A 25,589-nucleotide genomic window follows, 5' to 3' on the forward strand; every position below is an offset into this window, starting at 1 on the left:
AGACCATCGTGGGTCTGACAGCAGGAAAATCTCTGTAACTCACTGATGCCAAAGCAAGCTGCTCATCTTGTGTCATGCTGATGGGGAAATTAAAGGGTAGCAGACTAACATGTCTTGCTCATAATTGCTCTAAAGTATCTTCAAATATAAACTAAAGGACAAGTTCTGAAGGTTACTGAGCATGCCCAGTGCGCACTGAAGTCAGCAGGAACCGCAGCTGCTGTAGACCCTCTAAGAGCTGACCCAAATATAGTATAAATATCAAGAAAATCACTTGAAAGTCTTGGGGCCCTAACTGCATTGCACACAAGTCTAATTGTGTTTATCAGCAGAGTGGTGCTACATCTCTTTTGCCGTTGATTTAGGAAATCCAACTTTTCATTGACTCAACAACAGCTTTGAATGCCCCAAGCACCTAAATAAATCTAATCACAGGAAATCCCTTCCATCCATCATTTCATTTGCACAAGTCCTCCTTAAAGTACCATCTCATCAGCAGAGACTGAAGCAAGCATATCGTGCCTCTCACTGGTAGCAGGCAAGAAATCACATTCCTGGGGAAAAGATGTCCTTTCCATAGTGCCTCTTTCCATGCGTACTTTATCTTCTTCACTGCAAGACTCTAACACTGATGAGCCCTGCGGGTACTAAAGATTCAAACACAATGGCACAACAGGGAGATTAAGCCTAGCAAAAGAAAAATTGGATTTCATTTCTTCCAACACTGAAAAGAGATGATTTTTTTTCCATTAAAGAAAATTTTTCCATTAGTGTTTTCCATTAAAAACTGCTTCCTGTGGAAAACTGAGTTTCTATTTAAAAGAGCATTTTCACAGCAGGAATTTATTCTCTCAAGAAGGAAGCATGCTTTTCATATGCACTTCCAATTTTAAGATACTGGTTAAAAAGTCAATGTGTCAATTCCTCTGTAATTTAGTGTAAATTTAACAGTTTTGGCAGGAATTCCCTCTACCATTATTGTTTTATGCAAAATGCATGTCAGGACCTGTAAGACACTTGCAAACTGTGATTAACTTGAGTAGTCTCAGCTGGGACCCCCATCCCTGCTACCCCTCTCCATGCCCTAGGCGTCCCTTTAAGCTCAGACCCAGAAAGTGCCTAGACCTGGCCTGAGCTCCATCAGAAATCCTGTCTGCTGATGTCCTGGTTTATGGATTTATTATTTTTACTGGATTATTTCCAAAGCCACATTGTCTCCAACTTTTCATCCATGCCTCCTGGCTGGGTTCTGGATCTGTACTGGAATCCTGACTGGACTTTTGGTGTCATTCATCAGTGTACCTAGTTTGGGGGCTTCAGGGGGACTGGTTGCCATCCTGACACTATTCATCTCCTGGGGGAGGACATCCTGGTGAAGAGGTCCCCACTGTGTTGGATTCTCCTTGGCTCCCAGCTCATCCCTGCTTGTGGAGGACCCCTGATCCTGCTGGTCTCTGCTGTTGCTGTGGCAAAGTGTAGCTTTTCACTTGGATGCCAGTGAACAACCAAACTACTTCTCTGTGTGAGTTGTGTGTTTAGGGTCACTGTTCTTGAAAGTGCCAGCTTTTAGCTGAGCCTGTGAGCAGTGCAGAATGAAGGAGACATATTTAAATGTTGGCCTGCAAAGACTGTGTATAGAGCCCCATGTCAGCATTCTCAGATGCCATATTTGCTTGTGTTGTTATGCTTCCTGCAGCCTTTCCAGTGCTTCAATGCTCTCTTGGATCAAAATATCCTTGGATCTTCCGCACATTTGCTTTCTCCATGTGGGTTTGTACGCTGAAGTTCTTGATGGTGATTAAATTGAACATCCTTTTATGATGATACCAAGAGGCAGTTGAAGGAACAGACAGAACTATTGGAATTCTACATACTGAATTACCAGCAAGATTGGCTACCATGGGTAAAAGTGTTGTGCGATGAGGATAAAAATGGTAATGTCATTAAGCTCTTGCAATACACAGCAAAAAGTCAGGAGAAAAAGGAGATGAACAAATGAATTAAACCTAAGCTGATTGCAGAATAATTAATTTATAATTGAAATTAAAGGTTAAGAATTGATACTGTGAAATCACTCCACTAAACAGTAATTTATTTTCTTTTACTTATTTCTGTTGGAGCAGAAGGTCAATGGCCTTTTCTGACAGCATCTGGGCAAATAGCAACTCTATGCAGGCTGTTCTTTAAATTAAAAGAAATGCCTGTTTTAGCAATTTCCTCTGGCAGGAAAGCAAGCATATATTCTTGCTTCATTCTTTTTATTGAAAGGGCACTATCAAGCTTTGAATCCCCATTTACATTTTTAGCTTGGTTTTCTAAGGAAATGAAGCTTGTATAATAACACTGACTTTCTCTTCAACTGTCAATTCCTAGGTAGTAACTTTCAAACTGTCTGGCCAACTGCAACTAAACTTAAAAGTGGATGGAAAAATATCAGCTAGAACAATGTTCTTAAAATCTTTGTCAAAAGCAGAATCTGAGGAGAAGAGAGGGATGCGATTAGTGCTCATGGTGAGGGAAAGTGCCAGCCTTGGCTGCTGTGCTGTTGTTTGGCATTTATTTGCTGGCTAGCCAGCCTGTCACTGAGCCCATCAGTACACGTCTAGGCTTTCTCTTGTCTTCTGTAATGTGTTGCCTCCAGCACTGTGGATTAAACTGAAGCAATTCAGGGAGGGAGCTGGGCACAATGACCAAACTAAGTAATCTGTAGGGAGCAGCTCATGAGTAATTCTGTTGTTTATGAAAATGTTTGTTGCTTTAGGGTAGAAAATCAAGTTAAGGTGGGTGTAAACTCCTCAATGTGCATTTTGTCTATCTAGTCTGAAAGATATGTTCTTTTCACTGATTACTTGAAAATCAAAGTGCAAATAAATGGGTTGAAATGTCCTAGTGAGTAACTTTCAAGCTAAATCTTTCATATCAAAAATGTTTTAAAACTACATTTATATAAGGGAAGTTGAGGATATGTTTCAAGTTCTATGAACCAGCGCATTTGGGAACTGAGTTTTTCAGTCTGATTAGGATTATTGCCATGCTAATTTTAGTTATGAATGTTGATCAATTCATACTTTGACTATAGGACCAGGATCAATCTTTTTTTGTGTTATATCCTGACTTTCCGCATAACTTAGAAAACTTGTTGAGGTAATTCTTGCTTGGAAGTGTTTTAGAGGGGAAAAATAGCCACTATTAATTTAAAAATCACAATGATATACCACCCAATTTGCTACAAAGTAAAAGAGGTGATGAAAAATTATCTTCACCTTTTTTAAGAAAAAAAACTGTTGTTTTGACTTTAAGTTAATGAACCTTGCTGTGCTGGTCATTAGATTGTGTTGTACTTTGATCTATAATAATTAACAGCCCTTTGAATTCCCTTCAGATATATAACACTGGTCTGATAGTACCATGTTGTACCTTTGTACTCAATATACTCCTTAGAAAAATCTTTAGTAGTCATTTTCTTGCTCTTACCACTCGCCACATCTTCTCAGTTTAGTAACATAATCCTTGAGGTGGGAATATAGAAGTGGACAAGCTATTCTGATAGAGATCCCACTTAAGTGCACTTAAAAGACATGTGTAGTTGATTGTCTGTTATGATTTCCCCTCTACTGTGTTCAGTGTTGCTACTTTCCATGAGAGTCTCTCAGAAATCCTAGTCTTGCCTCTTTCCTGGATATCAGACTCTACAGTGAGCTTTTGTGTCCATACCACCCGTTGCTTGAGTCTGTTCAGTATTTGTGGTCTAAGTTGTTGGAGAATGTGCAAAGGAGGGCCACAAGGATGGTGGAGGGACTCAAAGGGAATCTTTACAAAGAACAGCTGAGGTCACTGGGTTTGTTCAGCCTGGAGGAGACTGAGAGAGGGACCTCACTGTGGTCTTCAACAGCCTCATGAGGGGAAGCGGAGGGGCATGTACAGATCTCTTCACTCTCATGATCAGTGACAGGACCAGAGGAAATGACATGAAACTGCGTTGAGGGAGGTTTAGATTGGATATTAGGAAGAGATTTTTCACCCAGAGTATGGTGGACCAATAAACAGGCTTGCCAGGGAAGCGATCACAGCACCAGCCTGAATTTAAGACATATTTGGACAATGTGCTCAGGCACATGGTGCGATTCTTGGGACTGTCCTGCTCAGGGCCAGAAGCTGGACTCAATGATCCTGGTGAGTCCCCTCCAACTCAACTTATTCTATAGCTATAATTTTATACCATTCTTTTAATTTGCTATCATCTACAGTACCAATTTTTCTTTGATTCTTACTAGGTTATCAACAAGAACATTAAAAAGATTCAGGACTCCATGAAAGAATGCTTGATGATCTATTATTTACAATTGCATTTTCAAGACTGGCTATCCAGTGTTCAATGTATCTAATGTTATCGTGCTAACTCTGTAGTGTTCTAGTTCCTGACTTTATGGTCTCAATCTATCAAATCAGCAGATTTGAAGAAGCATTTCATTAATACTACTGCTTTTATAAGCCAACATTAATCTTATCAGTGATATAAGATTAGATTGATGATATCTACTACTTAGACTGATATTCCTTAGGTGTGTTTTCCCACTCTGTTGCCTTAAAAACTGAGTCCTGTGACAATTTCTGTAGCACTTCTCTTGTGGAGCATAAAAAAATTAAAAAGTTCTACAGATAAGACAGATATACAGATATACTTTTACTTGGGTTTCTCTTATAAAACCATATATTAACACATATTTTTTCCTTTGAAACAGCCCTTCACTATGGAAGAACTGAAACATCTACTCTAAAATTGTCAGAGAAAAACTATTAGGAAGAGGTGTTTTATTTCATTGCACCATGGTAAAAAAGTCTCCTTGTTTTGCTTCTTCAGATGTCTGTTTTCAAGTTGGAATGTTCTGGACTTGTAGCTTAAACTTATCAGTATTCTTTGGGACTGTGGCTTAAGCCTTTTATAGAACACTTTCTTTATACCAGCTCTTAGACCTCTGTGGACCTGTGACCTCATTTTACTTGCCTACCAAGATGACTACTAATTGCCATAGCTATATGCTTACTGAAATTGAGCAGTTCCCAGCTCTCCAAACTCTTTGGTCTGTATTTCTTAATTCACTTTTTTGAAGCATATACACTGAAAGCTTCTGGATCTTGGACAGAATTTCAAACCGTTGCCACAGAGTTAGTGTGCACAGACACAGCCATGAGTTCGCTATGCTCTCTCTACCAGGTATCCCATCTGTGCCCTTGTAACCAAGTAAGAATAATCAAGATACCAAAATAAAGAATTAGGTATCTAGCATTCTCCACACTTCCCTTTATGCATGGTTGAAATTGAAATAGAACTGGTAAAGTATATCTATGTCCAATGGGCTGCTAGTACTATTCCCTTTGGATCTTCTCTGTTTGTATAAGATACCTGCAGTAAGCAAGAAATGGAAAGAGATATTTTGATGCATTCCCAATCCACTCAGCCTGGTGAAGTCTCTTAAATGTGAAGAGCTAGTGGGCAGCAGTATGTGACAAGTCTGCATCATGTTTGTATTAAGCCAAATTTTTACTCCTGTGAGAGAACAGAGAAGCTTTCCACTCTGTTCCTACATTCAAAGTCATACTCATTGGGGAAAGCACTGTCACACTGGAAAAGCACCCAGACATTATTTCTTATTAGTTGTAGTCCTTTAAGGATCCGAGACCACAGAATTGGAATAGGCCTATATTTTATGTGTCTGGCTAAGGAACAAACAAATAAAAGAGATGGTAAATGTCCTGGTGCAAATTGCTGAATTAATTTCAACAATATAATTGGGCTGGGAAAAGAAAAATCATGAATTCTACTGCGACAGTTATTCTGGCCCTTTAGGAACTAAGGCAGCAATTATGCTTTTGCTCAGAGGCAGAATTTCACAAACAAAGTGATACTTAACTGCTTCTCTTGCCCTTCATAACCTCTCATTACTCATTCCCCCATGCCTGATTTAAATTGGTTCAGTTACATTCAAACATCATAAATTTTAAGCCATTTTTTGGGGAAAAAAAAGTTGTCTGAAATGTGATGCTCACTGTAGCAGAGGACGTAGACACACTATGATATTTAGCTAAAGGGTATCAAAGGACGTGGTCTCTTTTTACAAATATTTCCCAAAAAGATGAGATACCAAATCTTTGACAAGCACTGAAAGAGCAAAGCTGAGATTAAAAATTAAATGCAACAGCCTACTTCTAAAAGGCAGCAAATGATCGCAGAAGTTAATAGGCACCATTTAAAAGACTGTGGCTTATTAATTCTGTTATTATGCATATTTTTTCTTTGACAGTTTGATTGTTGTCTTTTCAATGCATTGATTTGTCATTTCAAATACCATCTAGATTTTAGTGGTGAATTAAATTCTGATCATATTTAGTCTGTTCAGAACAATAGAGGCTACTAGACATGGCATACATGCTGAAGCAGTATTGGTTGCCTGCTGCTTTTTTGTGTTAATAATATGCATAGCCTAAATCCCATTAGCTATGAAGATCTGCAGATTGTTTTACTTCTCAATGATGAAGAGCAAGAAATATTGTCCTCTTGTATGGGGTCTGACTGAGATGGAGTTCATTCTCCCGTGGCAGCCCTCACAATGCTCCTCCACTGGTGGTTAGAAAGGTGTTGATGACCCACCACTGTTTTGGGCACTGCTGGGCAGTGCTGGCTCAGCATCTCTGCTGGTTCCCCAACATTCCCCCCAAACAAGTGGTTACCCTGGAGAAATAATTACATGTGCTGAAGTGCACTTTCTGGGAAGTGTCTGGACATTGCTTGCTGATGGGAAGTAGAGAGCAAACATTTTTTAGCTGTTTGCTTGTGTTCATGCTAACTTTTGCTTTTGCTTTAGTAAACTGCTTTATCTCAACATATGAGTCATTTTCCATCTTATTTTCTCTTCTCTGTCCAGCTGGGAAGGGGGAAGGATGGAACAGCTCGGTGTGCACCTGGCATCCAGCCAAGGTCAACACACTACACCTCTTAATTTTAGTGCTCTGACAGTGTTTTGTGAAGCATAGTTTAAGCAATTTTCTCATAACCTGTTATATGCTGAACGCACTAAATTTGTTTTAACATAAATAATGATTCATCTTCCAGCAAAGCAGAATTTGAAAATTATCTGTGATTATGTTGTAGGAATAGTTGGATGTTTTTGACACATGATGGAAAAAGCAGGGTAATGTTGGTGTTTCGCTCTCCTGATTTTCCTTAAAACAAGTTACTAATTTGAATACCTTTCTGCACCAAATTTGAGAATTATTTACTTTCCCAGCTGCATGAAACCTGAGGATGCTTTACCTGAGAGAAACACTGAGAATTAACCACACCTTTAAAACAACAAAAGGCTGGAAGGTGCTCAAAGTATGCTGATAGAGATTGTACCATATAGTGTGTGATGGTGGTGCATGGTTGCAATTATTTTCTACCCAGTGAACAGTAAATAAGGTCTCAATAGGAAGAAAAGCATTGCTCAGTAAATCCTCAAGATTGATTTTTGTCTAATGAAATGCTTGAAGATTTAAGTTGCCTTTTATTTCTGAAAGAAGTCTAAGTGCTCTTCATTCCAAAAGGTTTCAGCAGGGTAGATTTAAAGACAAGAGCAACTACGTGTGACAGCTGAGTCCTTCCTATTGTCAGTTATACACTTCCTGTTCTGTCTCTTATTCCATGGCTAAGAATTTAACTAGAGGAATTTGGTATACTGAAGAAAGAACCTATGTAGAGAAGGGACCAAACTGATCTTTAGGTGATTAATTGAATTATGTGGGCTGAATTTTCAAAGGGTGTTCAACTGTTTGTATATTTACTGCCATTTTGCCTGCTTAGTGTTTGAAATGCAAACCCCCTTCCCCAGCCTGCACTGCACACATACATGTGCATAAACATGCATATGTGCTTTTAGTGCACAGCTGCTCAGTGAACAAACTCATGTGGCTACATAGATCTCTTTGTATGTTCACACACAGATGAAAAATGTATTTGTAAGACTATAGACTGGTTTTGATGAAGTGTCTTCAAAACATTTCCAAAAATAAATTCTTTGTGTTTATTCTGGCATGCTTCGTTCAAAAGAGGTATGAAACTTACTTTTATTATTAAAGAAAATTATGAATTTTGTTTTGAAAGGTCTTGTAAGTTGAACTCAGTCATTCTGAGTATTATAAGTGTAGCCACATTTGCTGGCCCTTTACTTTGAAAAGTAGACTTGTTGATTTTTTGAGACTTAAAAGTAGCTGCTTGAAGTGGAAAGTTAGTATTTTCAATACCTGGAAACTTAAAGGAGTCTAAAATTTAGCACTGCAGTCAGAAGGAAGGAATGAGTTACTTTCAGCAAGGTCAGAAGACTCATACATGTCCTGCTTTTTCATCTCTACAAACAAGATTTATTGTGGTTAATAGTGGTGACATCTACACTTTCTGTCACTTAGGTGCCTCCTTAAGGAAATAGATGTGATTGGAATTTTCTTGCTTTTTCATGTTGTGTGGGCTCATTATTATTCACTGTCTCATGAGGACTGGGCTGGCAGTCATAACATTTTGGAAGCATTGAACATCTGCGTGAGCTTAGCTGCTTGTTGTCAGGGTACTCTTGAACAGGCAGCTGCTATCCCAAGACAGCAAATAGGAGGCAATATTTTTACTGTTTTGGTTCTTTGTTTTCCAATCTGTGTAAAGTTGAGGTTCTTTGTTGAAATCTGTTCTTTATGTATTAGCATATGTTGATTAGAGATCTCCTATGTTGAATCGAGAACTCTTCCAGAGAAATTGCATAAATATTACCTCCTAAAGGATGGTAACAGGTTGGCCTGAATAAATCTTTGAATAAGGAAGTCAGGAATGGAAGAATTGCTGCTTATAGTAAATTTCTGTTGCAGGCTACTCAATGACAATGCTGCCTATGGATAAAATAAGATGAAACACAGAACTCCGTCTAGAGTAGTCATCATAAATAAATTTCAATATTTCTCCAATACTTCACCATTTTGACCAGTGGGTTTTTGTTAATGTCTTGATTTATTTTGTTTTAATATAAACAATATTTTAGAGCTTGGTAGAATCCAAGAACTTTTTGTAAACAAGTAGTATTGGTGGTTTCATTTGTCTAGTAATGCAAGGAAATTTACACCACAAAACAGGGAATTGTTTGACCAGAATGAAAATATAACATTTGTATTTATGTCCCCTTCTAACCTTCAGATTATTCCAAAGGAATAATTTCTTTGTGACATAATTACCAGAAATACCTTAAAATTACCAAACAGAGATCATGTGGAAGTTTGGTGCTGTTTAGTCACTGGTGCCATCAATATTTTTGTTGAAGATGTTCAAAGTGATGAATCCAGTAAACTTTTACCACCCTGTCAGAAAGCATCTCTTTCACTTCTTTTGAAAATCCCTTGATGTCTGAAGGGCTCCATATCAGCTGAATACTCAAACCTGCAAGGTTTGTCTCTGTGCCCATATATATTATTGATGCACTTGGGAGATTATCCTGTGATGGTGACTGTTTTCCTTGGTTTTGAGTTTATTTGGACTGTCTCTATCAGAAGAAGGAATTACATTTTACGAGTGCACATTTAAGGCTAATCCTGCTACTGTTTCCCTGTGTGAAGTGAATTTCATTTGTAATAAGCAGCAGAAAATATCAACTAACCAAAAATGCTCCCTTTTAGAAAGGAGAAACTTTCTGTTCCTGAGGTTGTATATCATTGTCAGACTTCATTCATAAGACTTGACACTTTTGAATTAATCTACTCCTTCATGTGGGAATTCTCACAAGTGTGATTAAAGTTCCATTTTTTACACCTATTTCAATCTGATTTTATATCATTCACATCACTATTCCCAGTATTGAGACTGTAATGTTATACAGTTTATGTTCCCTGGAGTTCAAGTACAACAGAAGATCTGTGCAGAGTGAAGTATGAGTGGGACATAAATAAACCAGATCAAAGTGAAAAATCTTGGCTTCAAAGAAAGTTCAAAGAATGTAAAAGTGCTCAGAGAATAGTAGGAATGAATAAACCACTAGTGTCACTGACAAAGTGAGCCATGTCCTTATGTTAGAACTGTGACTCAAGCATAGCCTGCAGCGAGTGCCGAATGTATAATGATAATCCAAACTTTCAGCATCATTCAAATATCATGATTAACAGATAAGCTAAGCTTAACTTAGCTGTTGCTATGTATGCAATTCCTATGCAACACAATCCTAACACTAAAAAAAAGAATGTAAAAAGATTGAAAAATGCAAAATTTAAATTCACACACTAGCAATCAAGACATTATCTCTGTTGCCTATACTTGCAGTCTCTCTTATTTGAATTTGTTTTTCTATTCTTCTTAAGAATAATTTAATTTATTTCTATGAGAAAACTTACCTGTCATAAATCATACAGGCTAATCAAAAGAAAAAATCTAATAGCAATCTTGGCTCTTCCTTTTCCAGGCTTTTTCCTCTAAGAAGTGGAATCTTAGTGCATGGACTTTAACATTTTTATGAATTCAAGTAGAGGAGTCTGACAATTGATAAAGACAGAAAGAAAGATAAATGCAATATTTTAAAGCAATTTTTTTGTTTAGAAAATACAGCCAAGACTTTGGAAATTTTATAAAATCCCTCACTTTTAAGGGTATGGGTTAATCTCTACATCAAAAGAAACTTGCCCTTATGTCCAGGTATTTGTGACCACTATTTTTCAGTAGTATGCTTTCCCTTTTACTGAAGAAGAAAATCCAAGCAGTGCCAGAAGTTAAATACCATGTGGGTTACTCTCTGCTCATGATGATTTCTACATACACAAACCAGAGGCATTGAGAGGAGTGGGGTCTTGCACAGAGGTTATCCACGAACCCTGCAATATGAGATGCTTTCTTGTACAGTAGAAGAGAATCAGCAATAAAATGTTCTTTAGATCCTTAAGTGCTGCTTCTTCCCTCTCTCTTTCCCTCTCCCTAAGCTATTATATGTGCTATACAGGATAGAGCCTGCAAAGTAGAAATGGGAAATTCTGCCAGCAAATAATTAGCATGTGAAGTCACAATTTCACATGCATCAGGCATGGAAAGAAAAGTAAGATTGCGTTAACATTTTTATGTCTTAAACAAATTACAGCTGTCTTTGTAGATGATCACTCCTTTATGGAATATTGTGATATTTATTATATTTAAAATATTTTAGTATAGTTATTAGGACAAAAAGATAGTCAATATAAAAGAGAACAAGGGTTTCCTTTTCTTTTATTGTTGATTCTTTTCTTGCTTACAAGCAGCTATTTCCACTTGGGAATGTCTGACAGAAACAAGCTCTTGCAGCTGGCTTCCACTTAATGGAGAGAGGAATCCTTTGAACTCTGCAGAATATACCAGGTCTGACCTTTTATTTCCTAGCAGAATGGTGGCCACAGGCACGTTGCCCCTTTGTAACCCAGTCAGTGTTGCAACAGAAAAGGCCAGAAAGAAGGCACAGATAAACTCCCTCTGCAGCAATCCTGAGTCCTGAAAGTAAGTGAAAGAGCCCAGAGAGTGAGAAAGACACAAAATATTTGCTCCAGCAATCCCTAGTGCACTGTATATTTATAAATACTACCTGCTAGCCTGGAGGTTTGATGTGCCAGACAGCAAAATAGCCATGCTCAGCTTGGAAACCTCCAGACAGATTGAAAAATAATTGCTCTTCAGCACCAAACACAGTTGACAGAATATTTGTCGCCAAAGACTAAAGTTAAGGTGGTTTAAAAATGCCAAATTTCTTTTTACCTGACTACATTCTTATTGCTGTCTCATGTCATTCTATGAGTGCTGGACAGAAAGAGTTACACAACTGGCCCATTAATAAGATGAAAATATTTCCTTTGTTTGCCATTTTGTAAAGCAAATATTAGTAGAGTTAATAGAATCAATCTCATTTAAAGACTGGCTCATGTGTGTTAGATATTACTGCTCTCCTGACACAGTAATATTTTTGACAAATAATACCTAAGAAGTGGACTAACTTTTATCCTGCTGGTAGGAATGCTGTCTCTGAGCATTCTGAATTTTATTTTTAAATGCTGATATCTTTATAAACAGTAACCTCAATTCCTTTGTTCTTCTGTCACCCAGCTGTGAGAACTTGGCCACCAATGTCCCCTCTTGCTGCAGTACTTTTCTTCTGAGGCTAAGATTTTGTTTCTCTGTGGACCTTACTCCTAAGGGTTCCCTATAAAAATGAGCAATGCTCAAACCAGCATTGTTATCTGTGCAAGCTCCCTAATGCTTCCACCCAGGTTTATTAAGCAGGTGATTTAAAATCAAGAACTTAAAATCAAGAACCAAGTTAGAAAAGGATATAACTGTTTCAAGAAATGCAGCCTAAACAAATGGCACTGGGAAAGGCATGAATTGCTCCATTCATCAGCAGGGGAGAAGCTGGATCTGAAATTTAATAATATTAATTTCTACGCCAGTGTTGATGTTTTAAGAGTTGATCTAATATGAGCAATTCCACAGATCTAAATGGTTTCTCATACACATAAAAGTTGCAGTTCTCCTCAATCTCATTTTCAAAATGACCTTTTTTCTCTCTCTGATAAATTCCATAGTTTGGCATAAAATTTTACAGTACTACAGAAATATGAAAAATTTAGAAGTAGTATAAAATAATGGATATAAATATCAAATTAAATAACAGAGAAGATATTGTAGTGATTGCATTATTCATTTTTATTTTATTCAGTAATACTTTTACTTCAAAATTAACTGAAGGTGCCCTTGAATTTTCTTTGAATTGAAAAGCCCAGAGTGAGAATTTAGGTCAAACTTGCTATAAAGAAACCCAGGACCTCATCCATGATGTACTTATGAAGCTTTTTCTACAGTGTTTTGATTTTTATTGTTGACATTTTTTGCACTGAAGTTTCTGAATGAACAATTGTCAAAATATTTGATTTGGTCTGATAGGAGTAGCATAAGGGTGAGCAGCAGAAACTGCCTTATTATGAACTCTTTGAGGGTTTAAATGTGATGAACCACATCCTGAAACACTCACTTGAATATCCTACTTGATGAAGGAAGTTTAGGAAACTCATGTCCCATGATTCTCTAGCAAGTAGGTACTTTTTTTTCCTACTGGCTCAAAGTGGGCTTTCTGCTTCTATTTTAACCAGGACTTAAGATCTGGAGAGATGGCTAGGAAGACAGCTTTGTGTCCATCATAGTGTCAAAACACTTGGTGGTGTGATTCATCAGCAGCTGCCCTTGCCTGTGGTGTGCTTCCCTGGGGGATAAGTCCCAGGCGCCATCAAGTCTGGCCAAGCCCAGGGGGAAGCTCTGCAGAGAGGGATGCTCACCACACTTTGATGCAGGCTGTCCTTAGGGACTGCAGCAAAAAAGGGCTCCTTTCTGGGCTGCTCCCTGCTGCCTTCTGCATGAACAACCCTTCTTCCCACCGGTTTGAGATACAGAAAATTTGGAAAGAAACTTTGTTGAGTAAAGAAGGTTAGTATTTCCATTTTCCAGGGAGTCGGGCAAGGAAATCATGGTCATCCAGAGCTCCTGGTGGACAGTGGCTCCATAGTAGAGGGAGATGTATTCCTCTTGACATGTGAGAAGACAGAAGTATTGCTAGAGAAAGTTTTTTTCCTGTGTATAGTGAGAGCTCCTCAATTTGCCTCTCAGGAGCTGTTATGTCTGTGTGTTTCCTGAGCAGAGGTGAGAGACAGAAGGGGGAAATGGCCTTTTCGTGGTAGTTAGGTTTTGGCCACTTGGTGAGATTTCTGTTATGGGTCTTAGTGCTCTGTGAGAATTCTTATGTGAGCTGATAGGGCTTTGCTAAAGCTGCTGAGGATGGGGGAGGATGGACAAACTTCCTGGAGGAGTACACTTTGACAGAGCTAGGGAATGCCCGTGCAACACTTGGCTTGTTTTTACAGTCCTGTCTTATTCACTGACATAAAACCATTTCACAAATGAGTAAGTGGGAACTGATATGACAGAGAGACATTTGTATAATGTATATTGGCAACCCCATATTGGCATATGGGGAACTAAATCCAGGGAATGCTGCCAAAATTATTCTGAAGATGTGTTTTACTCACCTTGTAGAGAGGGAGTGTTATGGTGTTTGTTTTTCCTTTTTGTTTTATGTGAATTTTAAGATGCATAATTTTAAGAGATCCATCTTAAAATTTAAGACATCCATCTTAAAATTCCACTTCCAGGAAAGAGAATACATAGAAATGAATATAAAAAGATAAAAGTTTTCATGGTGGATATGTTGGGATGGAGAGACTGATTTGATTTTTTCTCCACTTTTTCTTTTCTTTATCTTTTTGTGTATTTGTATCAAATTCAGCCTCAAAAAAACCAAGCCAGTCTTACTAGTTTTTATATAAGGACATGGTAAAAAGATAATTCTAGCATTGTCAGGGACTTGACAGGGGCTGAAGGTCATATATTCTTTTCTTCATACTTGGAATTAAAAGATCATAGGCAACTGAATAAATTATTTGGTTTATGGTTTCTCTTTTTTTGTTGTTGTTTGGTTGTTTTTTTTTTTTTTCTTATATCTATTTAGAAAGAAGTAATAACAGTCAGGAATGAAATTTTCTGACGCCATAGCAGATTATTTTATACATTTGTTAGTCAAGGAGAGAGAAATTACTACATCAGTAATCTGTCCAATCCTAACATTTGGCCATCTGGGAAGTGGGAACATTTCCAGTTTTAGGAATAAGAACCCACTGGTGAAATCTTGACTTAATGTTGCAAGGTAGCAGTTAAAACCAAGGGTTAGGATTGAGAAACATGATAGCAGGGGTTATTCAACTCCTATTAACATATTTTTGTTATATATTACTGAAAATTGTGAATGTTGTGCCTGTATCTTTGAGCTGCCAGACTGATCTGACAGGAAAAATTATTTTGTAGCAAGTGATCTGTTCAAAGACTGGTGAAAGGATAAGATACAGAGGGACTTCATAATAATATAAATTACTTGTATATAGAAACAACATCCCTGTCACTTAAATGCAATAGGCCTCCATTTCAAGACAAATTCAGGACAATGATGAATGCCTCAGTAGGACTTTCAGTTGATATAATTCAGACTACTAACCTATCATGTTCAAATCAGTGAAGGTGGAGTTATCTTTCTGGGAGACAGCATTGAGATCAATCTATGTCAGGGTTTCCCCTGAGCTTTCTGACTGATCTTTTGACCTAATTTTCAATATAATTATGATCATGTTTGCTTCTTCAGTGTGTTATATTTATTGCAAGACAAACATTATTGAGTACATGTTTTCCACAAAATCCCATATACCCAACAATGAGAAGAGGGAATGACTCAGGAGTCTGGGTTTAAAAATATTCTGGCAGTTTTCTAAAGTTATATGAATATTGCTTTTCATAGAGAAAGCTGAAAAGTATCTGAGGTATTTGGGTTTGGCATACTGGCCTCAAATTTCAGTTACTCAGGATGTTTTATTTGCAAAAAAACAGTGGGGAAGAAAGAATTCTCCCAAAACAGGTGCCAATTGACAGGATATACGTCAATCTGTATGTGTACTATCATGGTTTCCTCTTAAAAAATAAAACAATTTCTATGTGCTGAAGACAACAGTTTATTATGTTAAAATATGTGCAGTTTAGTATGTAAAATTATGTGTTGCAATCTGGAAGGTAAATTCTTTTGTGAAATTGTCAGTGTATCTCATTAAACCAGCTGTAAGGACTGTGACATCACAGTTCCCTGTATCAAACACTGTTAAGGCCATGAAGGACTTACATGACTTTACCATGAGATCACCACAGAACTGAGCAGTAGGATGGCATTAACTCCAGGCCTGGCAGAGGCAAGGAGTAGCACATCCTGGGTAACACATCCAGACAAAAATTCCCATTTTGGCAAACCGTGTAAAGAAGCTCATGAGCACATCACCTGTCAAAGAAGGATCACACAAAGTTACAGGTCAGATGGCACCTGTGACCACCAGCCACTGAAGCTCCCATGGAATATGCCTCCATGGATACCTGGAACTTGGACTGTAAATTAAACCACCACAGCAGGAGCTTGAGATAAGATAAAGGTGGTGCTGTTGTCTGGTTGTTATCTCAGACCCAGGATGAGTTTAACAAAGCTGGGGGAGAAGAATATGCTGCTGAAAGTGGCAAAATTCATGAGCCACAAGAAAAGCTAGTTCAGCAACTGTGCTGAAATCAGCTCAGACCAAATAAAAGGTAATTCTGACAGGGGGAGATTGCAACCACCAACTCACAGACCATCAACCCAGGAAATTCACTGACTCAGAAAAGACAGCATGGGACTAATTAGCATTAGAGGCAAGGGAATCATTTAACCAACAGCATTAAAGAACTGTGTAGCCAATAAGAATTAATTCCTTTTTTTTGCTAGAATGTTTAAATAGTGAAAAGTTTTGAATGGCCACAGGACCTCCTCCACCAAGAAACTCAGGGTGAAGAAGGATCAACAGAATGCTGCTGAATCCATGGGTGGTGACTATCTTCTGCTTGATCACGCTCCCTCTCTCTCTTCCCCCACCATCCTGACCCTCTCTTTTCTATTTCCTTCTATCTCTCTATGTAACGTTCATTGCTAAATATAATCCATACCATTGACTTTGGCATATGCACCTTAATTTGGGCAGAGGCATCCCTCAGTGACTGGATCGTGACACCAGCTCACTGTGGCCACAGTCTTCCCAGCTTCTGTAATATTATTCTGGTGCAACATGCATTGCACACTGCCTTTGAGGATACCATGTGAGTGATGCTCCAGTAGTGCATCCTCAAGCTACACCATTTCTGAGAGATTCCAGTCATGGCCCTGTGGAAGGTGGGGGCCACTGAAAACAGCACCATGAGTTGTAGGCAGATGAACCTTGATGTGAGATCTTTTTCCTTTCTCTTTCCTATTTGAGAGCACATCAATAGAATGCATCATGGATAAGATGCTCATTTTCAAGACATCACTAGAGAGACATTTCAGAGCATAAACAGAGAAATAATTTTTCAGGGGAAAAATGCAGGAGCGAATAAAAAGAGTTAAAGGATGAAAAATGCCCACAATTTCCCCAGTAAAGTCAGTTATCCTGCAAACCACATGGATACACTTGAAATAGAAAAATAAAACACTTGTGAGACTGTAATATTTTTCTTTCTGTAAGACTTCACCCATAAAATAATTATTTTAGATTTGAGAGATAGTGATTTTTTTCCCCTTGAACTTTATATTGGGAACGAGAGTGAATTTTATTTTTACCTTGCAACTGAAATTTAAATATATTAACTGAAGATTCAAGGAAAGTCAAATACTTCATCCAGCATGAAATAAACTCCAAACAGCCTTTTGTCTCTGAAGTTTTTTAGATCTGTAGTAATAAATTGTATGGCTTCAGTCTTTTGAATCTATTGACTCCAGATGAAGAAGAGAAGTCTTTCTACCAGTATTAAAATCATGGACTTGCAGGCCTCTTCAATCTCTTGAACCCCAAAGTGAAAAAGTAGTTGAGATGGAGAATTTCTGAATGTTCTTATATACAAAATTATTCCAGTTACTTAATATATATTTAGAAGTTTGGAAAAAATAATTGAGTTATATGGAAAATTTCTAGTGAAAATTCTATCATTTACAATTAAATCGGTATCTGAAGTGAGTATTTCAAAATAAGAATACATAAAATTCATATAAAAGAAGAAGATTTTAGACTTCATATAAATAAGAAGTCTACATCAGCATTTAGAAAGCTGAATTCTTTCTCTGCTTACCTATAAGTTAGAGCACAATTGAGCACTGAAGCTCTAGCTGTTCTTTCTAAAGGAGTCAGATTGGAGACAAAGACAATAATGAAGAAAGAACTGTAGTATCAGGCTTAAAAGGCCAGTAACTGCCTAGAAGTCTTTTCAGATATGTAAAGTAGTGCATGTGTTTTCTGGTTCATTGCAATACGTTTAATTTAAACACAGTATGACTTACTTAAATAAAATACAGTTTAGTCAAGTAAATGCTACTACTTACCTCCTGTAGGAGGAATTTTTGACATGATATGATCACTAAACCACACTGGAAACAGAGAGCTAAAAATGCCATAAATAAATTAATAAAAATTATTAACAAATCCAGATTTCAAATTTAAACATTCTTCCTCCAGCAACTGTAGCTAGAAGCCATGAAATAAAAGTGTTTGAAGCTTAAATTGTCTCCTGATACTTAGAACTGATCCCGTCGCATCAGTCTGGATGACTCTAGGAAATGTGAAACTTGTTTTGTGGCTATCTGTACTTTTAACTGTACTTTTAAATCTTCTCTGAAAAAAAATGGACATTTCAGTCTGAACCTTTAATGAACTTCCTCCAATTAAATCTAAAAAAAATTCCATTTTTGATATGCCTATTTTGGATGTGTTGTGAGAGCCCATTTTACAAAATTTTAAGTACCTACATTTCTGAAGTTCATGTTATTTTGTGGCATCGGAAGCTGAGAACTAAAAAATGGCTAGTCATTTTTGAAAATGTAGGCTTAATACTAGAAGTCAAAAATTTATTTGCCATAGGAGATATATTTATACTATATCCTGGAGAGAAATTATTTTACTGGCACACTCTGGATGATACAAACAGCTCTCCTTTTAGTTCCAAAGTGTTTTAGAGTGGAGTGTTTGAAGTGGAGTTTTACTCGGTAAGAACATCTATGAGTTGCACATCTTTTGTCTAAAACTTAGATCTAGTTCTACTATAAAAAATATTGCTGGTTATGTCATTCATGATTTATTTTTCGCAATAAAAAAAAATTGTTTGGTCTTTGCCAGGAATGTGTTTTGTGTCTTAGCTTGGTTCTATGTCCCAGCTTCATATCTGCCACACATACACTCCTATTATGCTGTTCTGTCCAACTTTTCTATCAGCTGTTGAACAGCTGATAGAAATGTATTCATTTAATATTATCTTCCTTCAACTTATAGTGATTTTTACCAAGAATCATTTATTCAATTCCATTTTTGCCTGGTTAATTTTAACACATCATTTCTGAAATACCAGGAAAATGACAACTGAAAAGATAAAATGACGTTGCTTCAGAGCTCCCCCTTGGTAGATTGTTTAACAATATTCTAAATTTATATTTTGCAGTGTCTCCTTTGAAAGCAGCAGCACCTTGGCTTGTGCACTAATGGCACAGTGATTCCTGGCTTATTTCACTGATCCTCTATAGAAGTATTTACATTGTCCCGTGATTTGATGTGGTCTTTCAATGCATAACTATGAGGCAGAAAATTCTAACTCAGCCATTAAATGTTCCTAAAACCTCCTTTAAGTATTGGAATGTCTTAGCCTAATTCTTCTGGGGAAGGACAGACAAGGGCAAAGCACCTACGGGCTTGCCAATTTCCCTTTGTGTTTGCACTCCTTTGTCCCAAGGATATAGACAGCTGTAAATCTAATTTTTAACAATTGAGTATAGCATTTGGAGATATACCCTTAAAAAGGTCCACTCATGAATTTTGCAACAACGAATTAAAATTTGCATTTTTATAGTTCTTTTATTCGAGGATATTTTGCTAAACCTGATCAAAACTTTATGCAGAAAAAGTTTTACACTCTGACTGTGTGATGACTTTACAAACAGAATCACACCTTTTCTATCCCAGATAGCCAATCAGTATGTGCTTATTCATTTACAAATACACAGATTGCAATGAAAATAAATATGTGATGTTTCAACCAGGGTGGCCTTGGGCATTGTGGAAGCACATGGCAGGTAGTTCCAGAGAGCCCTTCCTATTTTTTAATTTTACTGAAGACATCTGTGCTTTTTAATGTGGTACATAAGTGGTGGAGGAAATTATGATCTTACTGATGTTGGTGAGAGATTATTCAATGATGTCAGTGGGTCAGGATTCTCAAACTGTTTGAAAGACATTAATTGCATTATTTGCAGCAACTCTGCAAGCTGGAAAATGTATTTTATTGAAATAACATAGAAGCCAAATACTGAATATAGGAATAAAAATAATTGTGGTTTCATGTAGATTTGGCTTCTGAACTGCATTAACGATCAGTGTATAACGAATTGGTTGCCAGCTGGCATCATCAAAGAAATAGGTATTTAGTGCCATGCCACATGTACAGCATGGCAGCAGCAGCAGCAGGGTGAGAGGTTTTGAAGTTGTGGTGTACAAGGAAAACATGGCAGGGCTGGCTGCTGGGGGTCCCAGAAGAGAGCTGCCTGGCTTGTCAAGGATTTGCTTTCAGTTTCCTTGTAGATCCCATTGCCTTTTCAACATTCTTTGGCCCAACACAATTAACTGCATTCTCTTCACTTGTGTGGCAATTAAAAAAAGCCTATAATCTCTTACTTGAATCTGGAGGTAAGAGGAAATATTTGTGATAATTTCTATCATATTAAGAAGACTTATTTGTGGTAATTTCTGGCCTCTTGTACAAGTCAGGCATCTTTGTCTTGAACTGTTTTGAGTGCAATGCCATTCCTTGTAGGACATACATCTAGACTAAGAAATTTATTGTTAAGGAGAAGTCAACACAATCCTTGCTAATGACCCACAGTACCTATAAATGATGACTTATTACTAGTGTGACCTCGCACTCTTCTATCCATTCAATCACTGTGTAATTTTCTTGGCTAACCTTGAGTACCTTGTGTTCATCTTGCCCACACACTGGTGTGAGTACAACTTGCATTTATCTGAAAGTTTTGAAATTACTGCATTTTTTTCAGGCAAAGTGGACACTGGATCAAACTTGGGTTTATTTGTCTAAGATCACAAGTTGGGGCAAGATACCTGAGCCTCTTCACACAGAATGGCTTCTGATGCAATGGAACTATCATTTAATTTTCAAGTGCATAATTATGATAAAAATTAACATGCCAAAAAGGCGCTAAAAAATTCCAATATATTCTCACAAGGCTGAGCTTCTTAAATAAGTAATTAAAGGGTGTTGCAGTTTCACCCCAGTTGTTAACTAAGTACATTGCTTATTCAACTCCTACCCCCCTTGGTGGGATGTGGAGGAAAATTGGGGAAAAAAGTAAAAACCCTTGGGTTGATATAAGAACAGTTTAATGACTGAAAGAAAATAAAATACACTACTAATGCTAATAATAGCATTACAGTTTTTAATGGAAAAGAGAGAGAGCGGGGAATAAAATCCAAGAGGAATAAGTGATGCTCACTACAGTTGCTCAGCACCTGCTGACCGATGCCCAGCCTGTCCCCAAGCAGTGTTTGACAGCTCCTGGCCAACTCACCCCAGTTTATATACTGGGCATGACATTATTTGGTGTGTAATACCCTTTTGCCCAGTTGGATCAGCTCTCCTGGCTTTGCTCCCTGCCAGTTCTTTTGCACTTCCTCACTGGCAAAGCATGGGAAAAGTTCTGAAAAGCCCTTTAATTAGGGTAAACACTACTTAGCAAGTCAGTGTTTTATCAACATGATTCTCATACTGAATCCAGAACACAACAGTGTACCAGCTACTACGAAGAAAATTGTGTCTATCCCAGCCAAAACTAGGACAAGATGCTTCTGAAAAGTAAATATAGTTAAGGCTTTATTGTACACAGTTTTCATTCAGGTTGTTGAACTTGAATGCTCAGATAGGCATGCATGTGTGGCCTCTATGGGCAGTGGTATAAAATCACTGTCTATGGAGAGAGGGAAGGGCATAAGAGCTACTAAGGCAAAACAGGCAGGACTGATGTCTGGGAGCAAGACATGATGTCATGACAGCAAGATGTGCTGTCCCGACAGGTCACGTAGGTTACAGTTCTTTTGTGCAGGTGTTACTGTGCCCAGGCAGCAGCACAGGGGAAACTCATCGTGTGATCCCAGAGCAGTAATGAGTTTTCCTATGGAAACATTGTCCATCTTTGTAAATAATCATAGGAAGATAATGTAAAAGGCAGTTTTCCTGTTTCACCTGTGAAATGAGTCATCAGAGAATGAAAATATAAATTGTAAATTGTAAATTCTTGTAAATTCTTCAGAATCTGGTGACATGTAAAGTAGGATCTGTGCCCCGCTTTAACAAGTTTTTTGAATGCTTAAATGTCAACACAAGCTGCAAATGAACAACATAAGAGATGAAATGTGATCAGTTGAGACACAACACTCCAACTTCCCAAGAGATGCAATTCCTGCGGCCTCAGTGCTGTATCATCAGGTGGCCAGAAGCCAGAGAAGGCAGCTTTAAGCCTACATGAGAAAAGGCATGCAAAAGAAAAATAACATGGGATGGCAAGTAAGAAGCCTTCTGCAAAGCCTCTGTTTCCTAAGTGCCAAATGGCAGGGAAGGACAGGGAGATAAACTGAAATGGAAAGAAGAGAAGGGAAGTTGGAAGTTAAAAGGAGGAGCTGTCCAGCCCACTAGCTTCAGGGACAACTGAACTCAGAAGACAGCTGAGGTGCTGGAGCACACAGGGAAATTCCACTTTCTCAAAAAACTTGGAAGTACATTTGGTAGTTTCTCTTTTGAGTGTGTGTTTCTTCATAACAAATCTAGATATTAGTTTATCCTCAATATATTTTTTTCTAGTTGTAAAGCTCGCTCTTGAAAACCTGATGCAAGAGAACCTCTCCTCTCTATGGGAGCAGCAATTCTAACAAGTTGAAATACATTGGCAGTGACTGGTACTATAATCCATTTTCCCTAAAGAGTGAGCAGAGGGTTTTCTGCTTAACTGTGCAAGCTGGCCTGAGAGCTGCCCATGCAAATGTTGGGGAGGGAAATTTACCCATTGGAAGTGAAAGTTAACAGGCATTTTGGTGGTATTAGGAAGTTTGTAACAGCTTTGCCAGGAATAGCTGATCTTTCCAAAAGCTGGTACAGCCATAACAATTTACTTTTGAGGCACTCTGCCCAAAAATTCTTTTGATCTTTTAACAAGTCTATCAGCCTCATTTAGTTTTCCTATAAACACATTGTTCCCTTGCCAGGCTACAAAGGGGATTTTCTACCCTCAGCCCTTGTAGTACAGTATGGTTATTAACCTGAAAATAAGCTGAGCCCTTGGGAAGGTAATCAGAAGGATTGAAATCAGTCAACATGCAAAAACAAATTAATTTTTTATGAAATTATATATAAATTAAGAGTATTCTCAGATATTTTTCCAAAGCTATGGTTCATTGTGAGCCTCTTACAGCCTGTGGTTAGACAGAGATCCCTGTTAGCATCCGAAAAGGTCTGTTTATTGGACCATTCATTTATAGGAAGGAATCCATGCCTTCTTTGTGGTGTGTGTGTTTCTGTGCATGGATGGGAAAATGTTGCTTACACATTGCTCTTGTTGGCTGGATTTAAGTGATATTAATATTTCAGCTAAGGGGTTTTTCTTTTCCAGAAAATAACTAGGGAAATTAACAAGAAGAATATCAGAGTTTTTATGTAGGGATAAATATTTACCAAATGCTGTTAAGTAAATTTAAAAATAGCAAAATATATGTGAATCCCTTCCCTTTTCCCTATTTCTCCCCCCCTCAAAATTACTTCATAATAGTCTATTCAGTATTATTATTATGGAGCACATTTTTCTCAGATAGTACTCTTTCTTACCTACAAAAATGAGTTACCTTCTAGTGTTGCCAAACAGGAGCAATTTTTTCTCAATCTGATTTTTTTTTTTAAATTAACCTTAGTGAAATTAAAATTTCTCAACAAAACAACAGCAATAAAAATGTTTGTCAAAGTACTTCTGGCTCCAATGAGTTTGCTTTAAGCAGTAAAAAAGTTTGAGTTTCACACCTGAAAGGGAGGACTTTGATTGTGACCATAGCAAGTGACCCCTTAAAATCTACAATTTCTGTGGTGAAGTACAGATTAGAGTTAAAAGGGGTAAACAAAATTTGACTTCTTGAAATTATGAAATTTTAGAGCAGCCATTAAGGAAGGCTTCTTGTCTGCAACTGCTCCCTGCACAAATCTGATGAGACAGAGGTTAAATTAAGCACAGGGTGCTGAACTTTGAAGCAGGAGAATCCCCCTGGTGGGGATAGCCCAGCTCTGTGGCTGAGAGCATCCTTCAGAGAGTTGTCACTCAGCTTCTGAGCAAGCAGGTCAGTAATTAAACTTCAGGTCTCTGATTGTTATGCTCACACTTCAAAATTAAAGACAGACTAATTCTTTTGAACTTTGTTTTGAACTTTGTTAAAATAGCCTTAACCTTTCAAACCACAATGGGAGCAGTGATGCTTGTTCTTGTCAATAGGAAAATTCATTTTGATTATTTGGCAGAATGAGATCTTGTCAATTAACTTTAGAGTGATGAAACAATTATTTGTCTGATTCTGAACCAGTCTAATTTCCAAAATCAGAGACTGACTTAATCTGTAATTATATGGAAATCATATATTACAAGCTGCAATACATATGGTTTTCCTCTTTGATTTTTATGCAATTCAGGGAAAGTGATTTTTCATCAAATTGTGAGTATAGATGTCATCAGATATGATGTATGACACAAGGTAACAGTTTTATACCATTAACATGTATTGCCTCTGCAAGATGTTGGCCTTCCTTGTTAAATGTAGCTCATGGATGCATTCCAGTTTCAGAAGTTCTGGTTGCATCTTAAAAATTGAATATTTTTGCATTTGTTTGCACTTCTTTGTTTTTTTTTTTTTTCCTGTTCATGAATATTCAAAGTAATGAGTCTACTGTCAGAAATACTGGTAAAATAGCAAATTTTAAACTAGCAGTAGAGGATATTGCAATGCTCCCAGAATGTGACCATTGGAGTCACTTGGGCATGGAGGAAGAATTATTTCTCACAAAAAAAAACCCCTGAAAACCAAAATTTCTGGTTTGAATTTTTTTTTTTACAAAACTTTAGGAAGAAAACACCCACTGAATTGTAGAAAACCTTCAAACTGCTCATGCCTGTCCTTCAGAAAATCCTTATTTTCAACAAATTCCTGCTCCTATGAATCTAACAATATCTCTGACTTACCAGTGTGATAAATTTTACAGTTATAGAAATAATGTGAAAGCAAATGCAAGGCAGTAACAATATTGCATCTCCAGGGTGGTTTCCAAGGCTGCTTCTTTGGTGTGTGGTTGAGAAGAATAATAAAAGTTTCAGTGTTCTTTAGGCAGGGAACATGAGAAGCAATTCCTTTGCTTTGCCATGATCTGGCTGCACTTTCAGGAGCAGTTTTGCTCCCACTGGGTTGTTCTCTGCAATCTCCTGATGATGTATAATGCAAATACTGAGGGTTTTGGGTTAGGATATTTTTCTCCATGCTGTCTTTTCATTTACAGAGCCCATTTACATCAGGTGTTTATACCAGACAGGATTAGTTTTTCTTGATTCTTTGACTCTTTTGTCCCTTTTCACTTTTCATTCTTCATAAAGCTGAATGCTATAGCTTAGCATCTCGTTCTTTTTATCATCCTCATTTCATATCTGTCCATCAGCATTATGTACTGTCAGGTTTAAGCCTTTGAATGATCAAAGTCTTTCAACATCTCTCTGTTGCATCTGGTTTCTTTTGTTAACCAGTCTTTCAGTGTTTCTATCATTCATGCAAGATGCAGCTGCTTTTTCCAGTCCTGCCTCTGTACT

General features: G+C 37.5%; 1 long non-coding RNA gene across 2 annotated transcripts in view; it reads left to right on the forward strand.

Annotated features, from left to right (window-relative positions):
• The window catches only part of LOC140682634 (uncharacterized), a 77,254-nt gene that overhangs the window by 21,232 nt on the left and 30,433 nt on the right, over nucleotides 1-25,589 (forward strand). Inside the window, exon 3 of one of the 2 annotated variants that reach the window (XR_012054580.1) lies at nucleotides 4,743-5,810. The exons of the other annotated variant lie outside the window; for it this stretch is intronic. This is a non-coding gene — a long non-coding RNA (uncharacterized lncRNA). Of the gene's footprint in view, nucleotides 1-4,742; nucleotides 5,811-25,589 lie in introns of those variants that run through there. 2 annotated transcript variants of the gene reach the window in all.

This window comes from Taeniopygia guttata, chromosome 2, assembly GCF_048771995.1.
Source record: "Taeniopygia guttata chromosome 2, bTaeGut7.mat, whole genome shotgun sequence".
Classification (NCBI taxonomy): Eukaryota; Metazoa; Chordata; class Aves; order Passeriformes; family Estrildidae; genus Taeniopygia; species Taeniopygia guttata.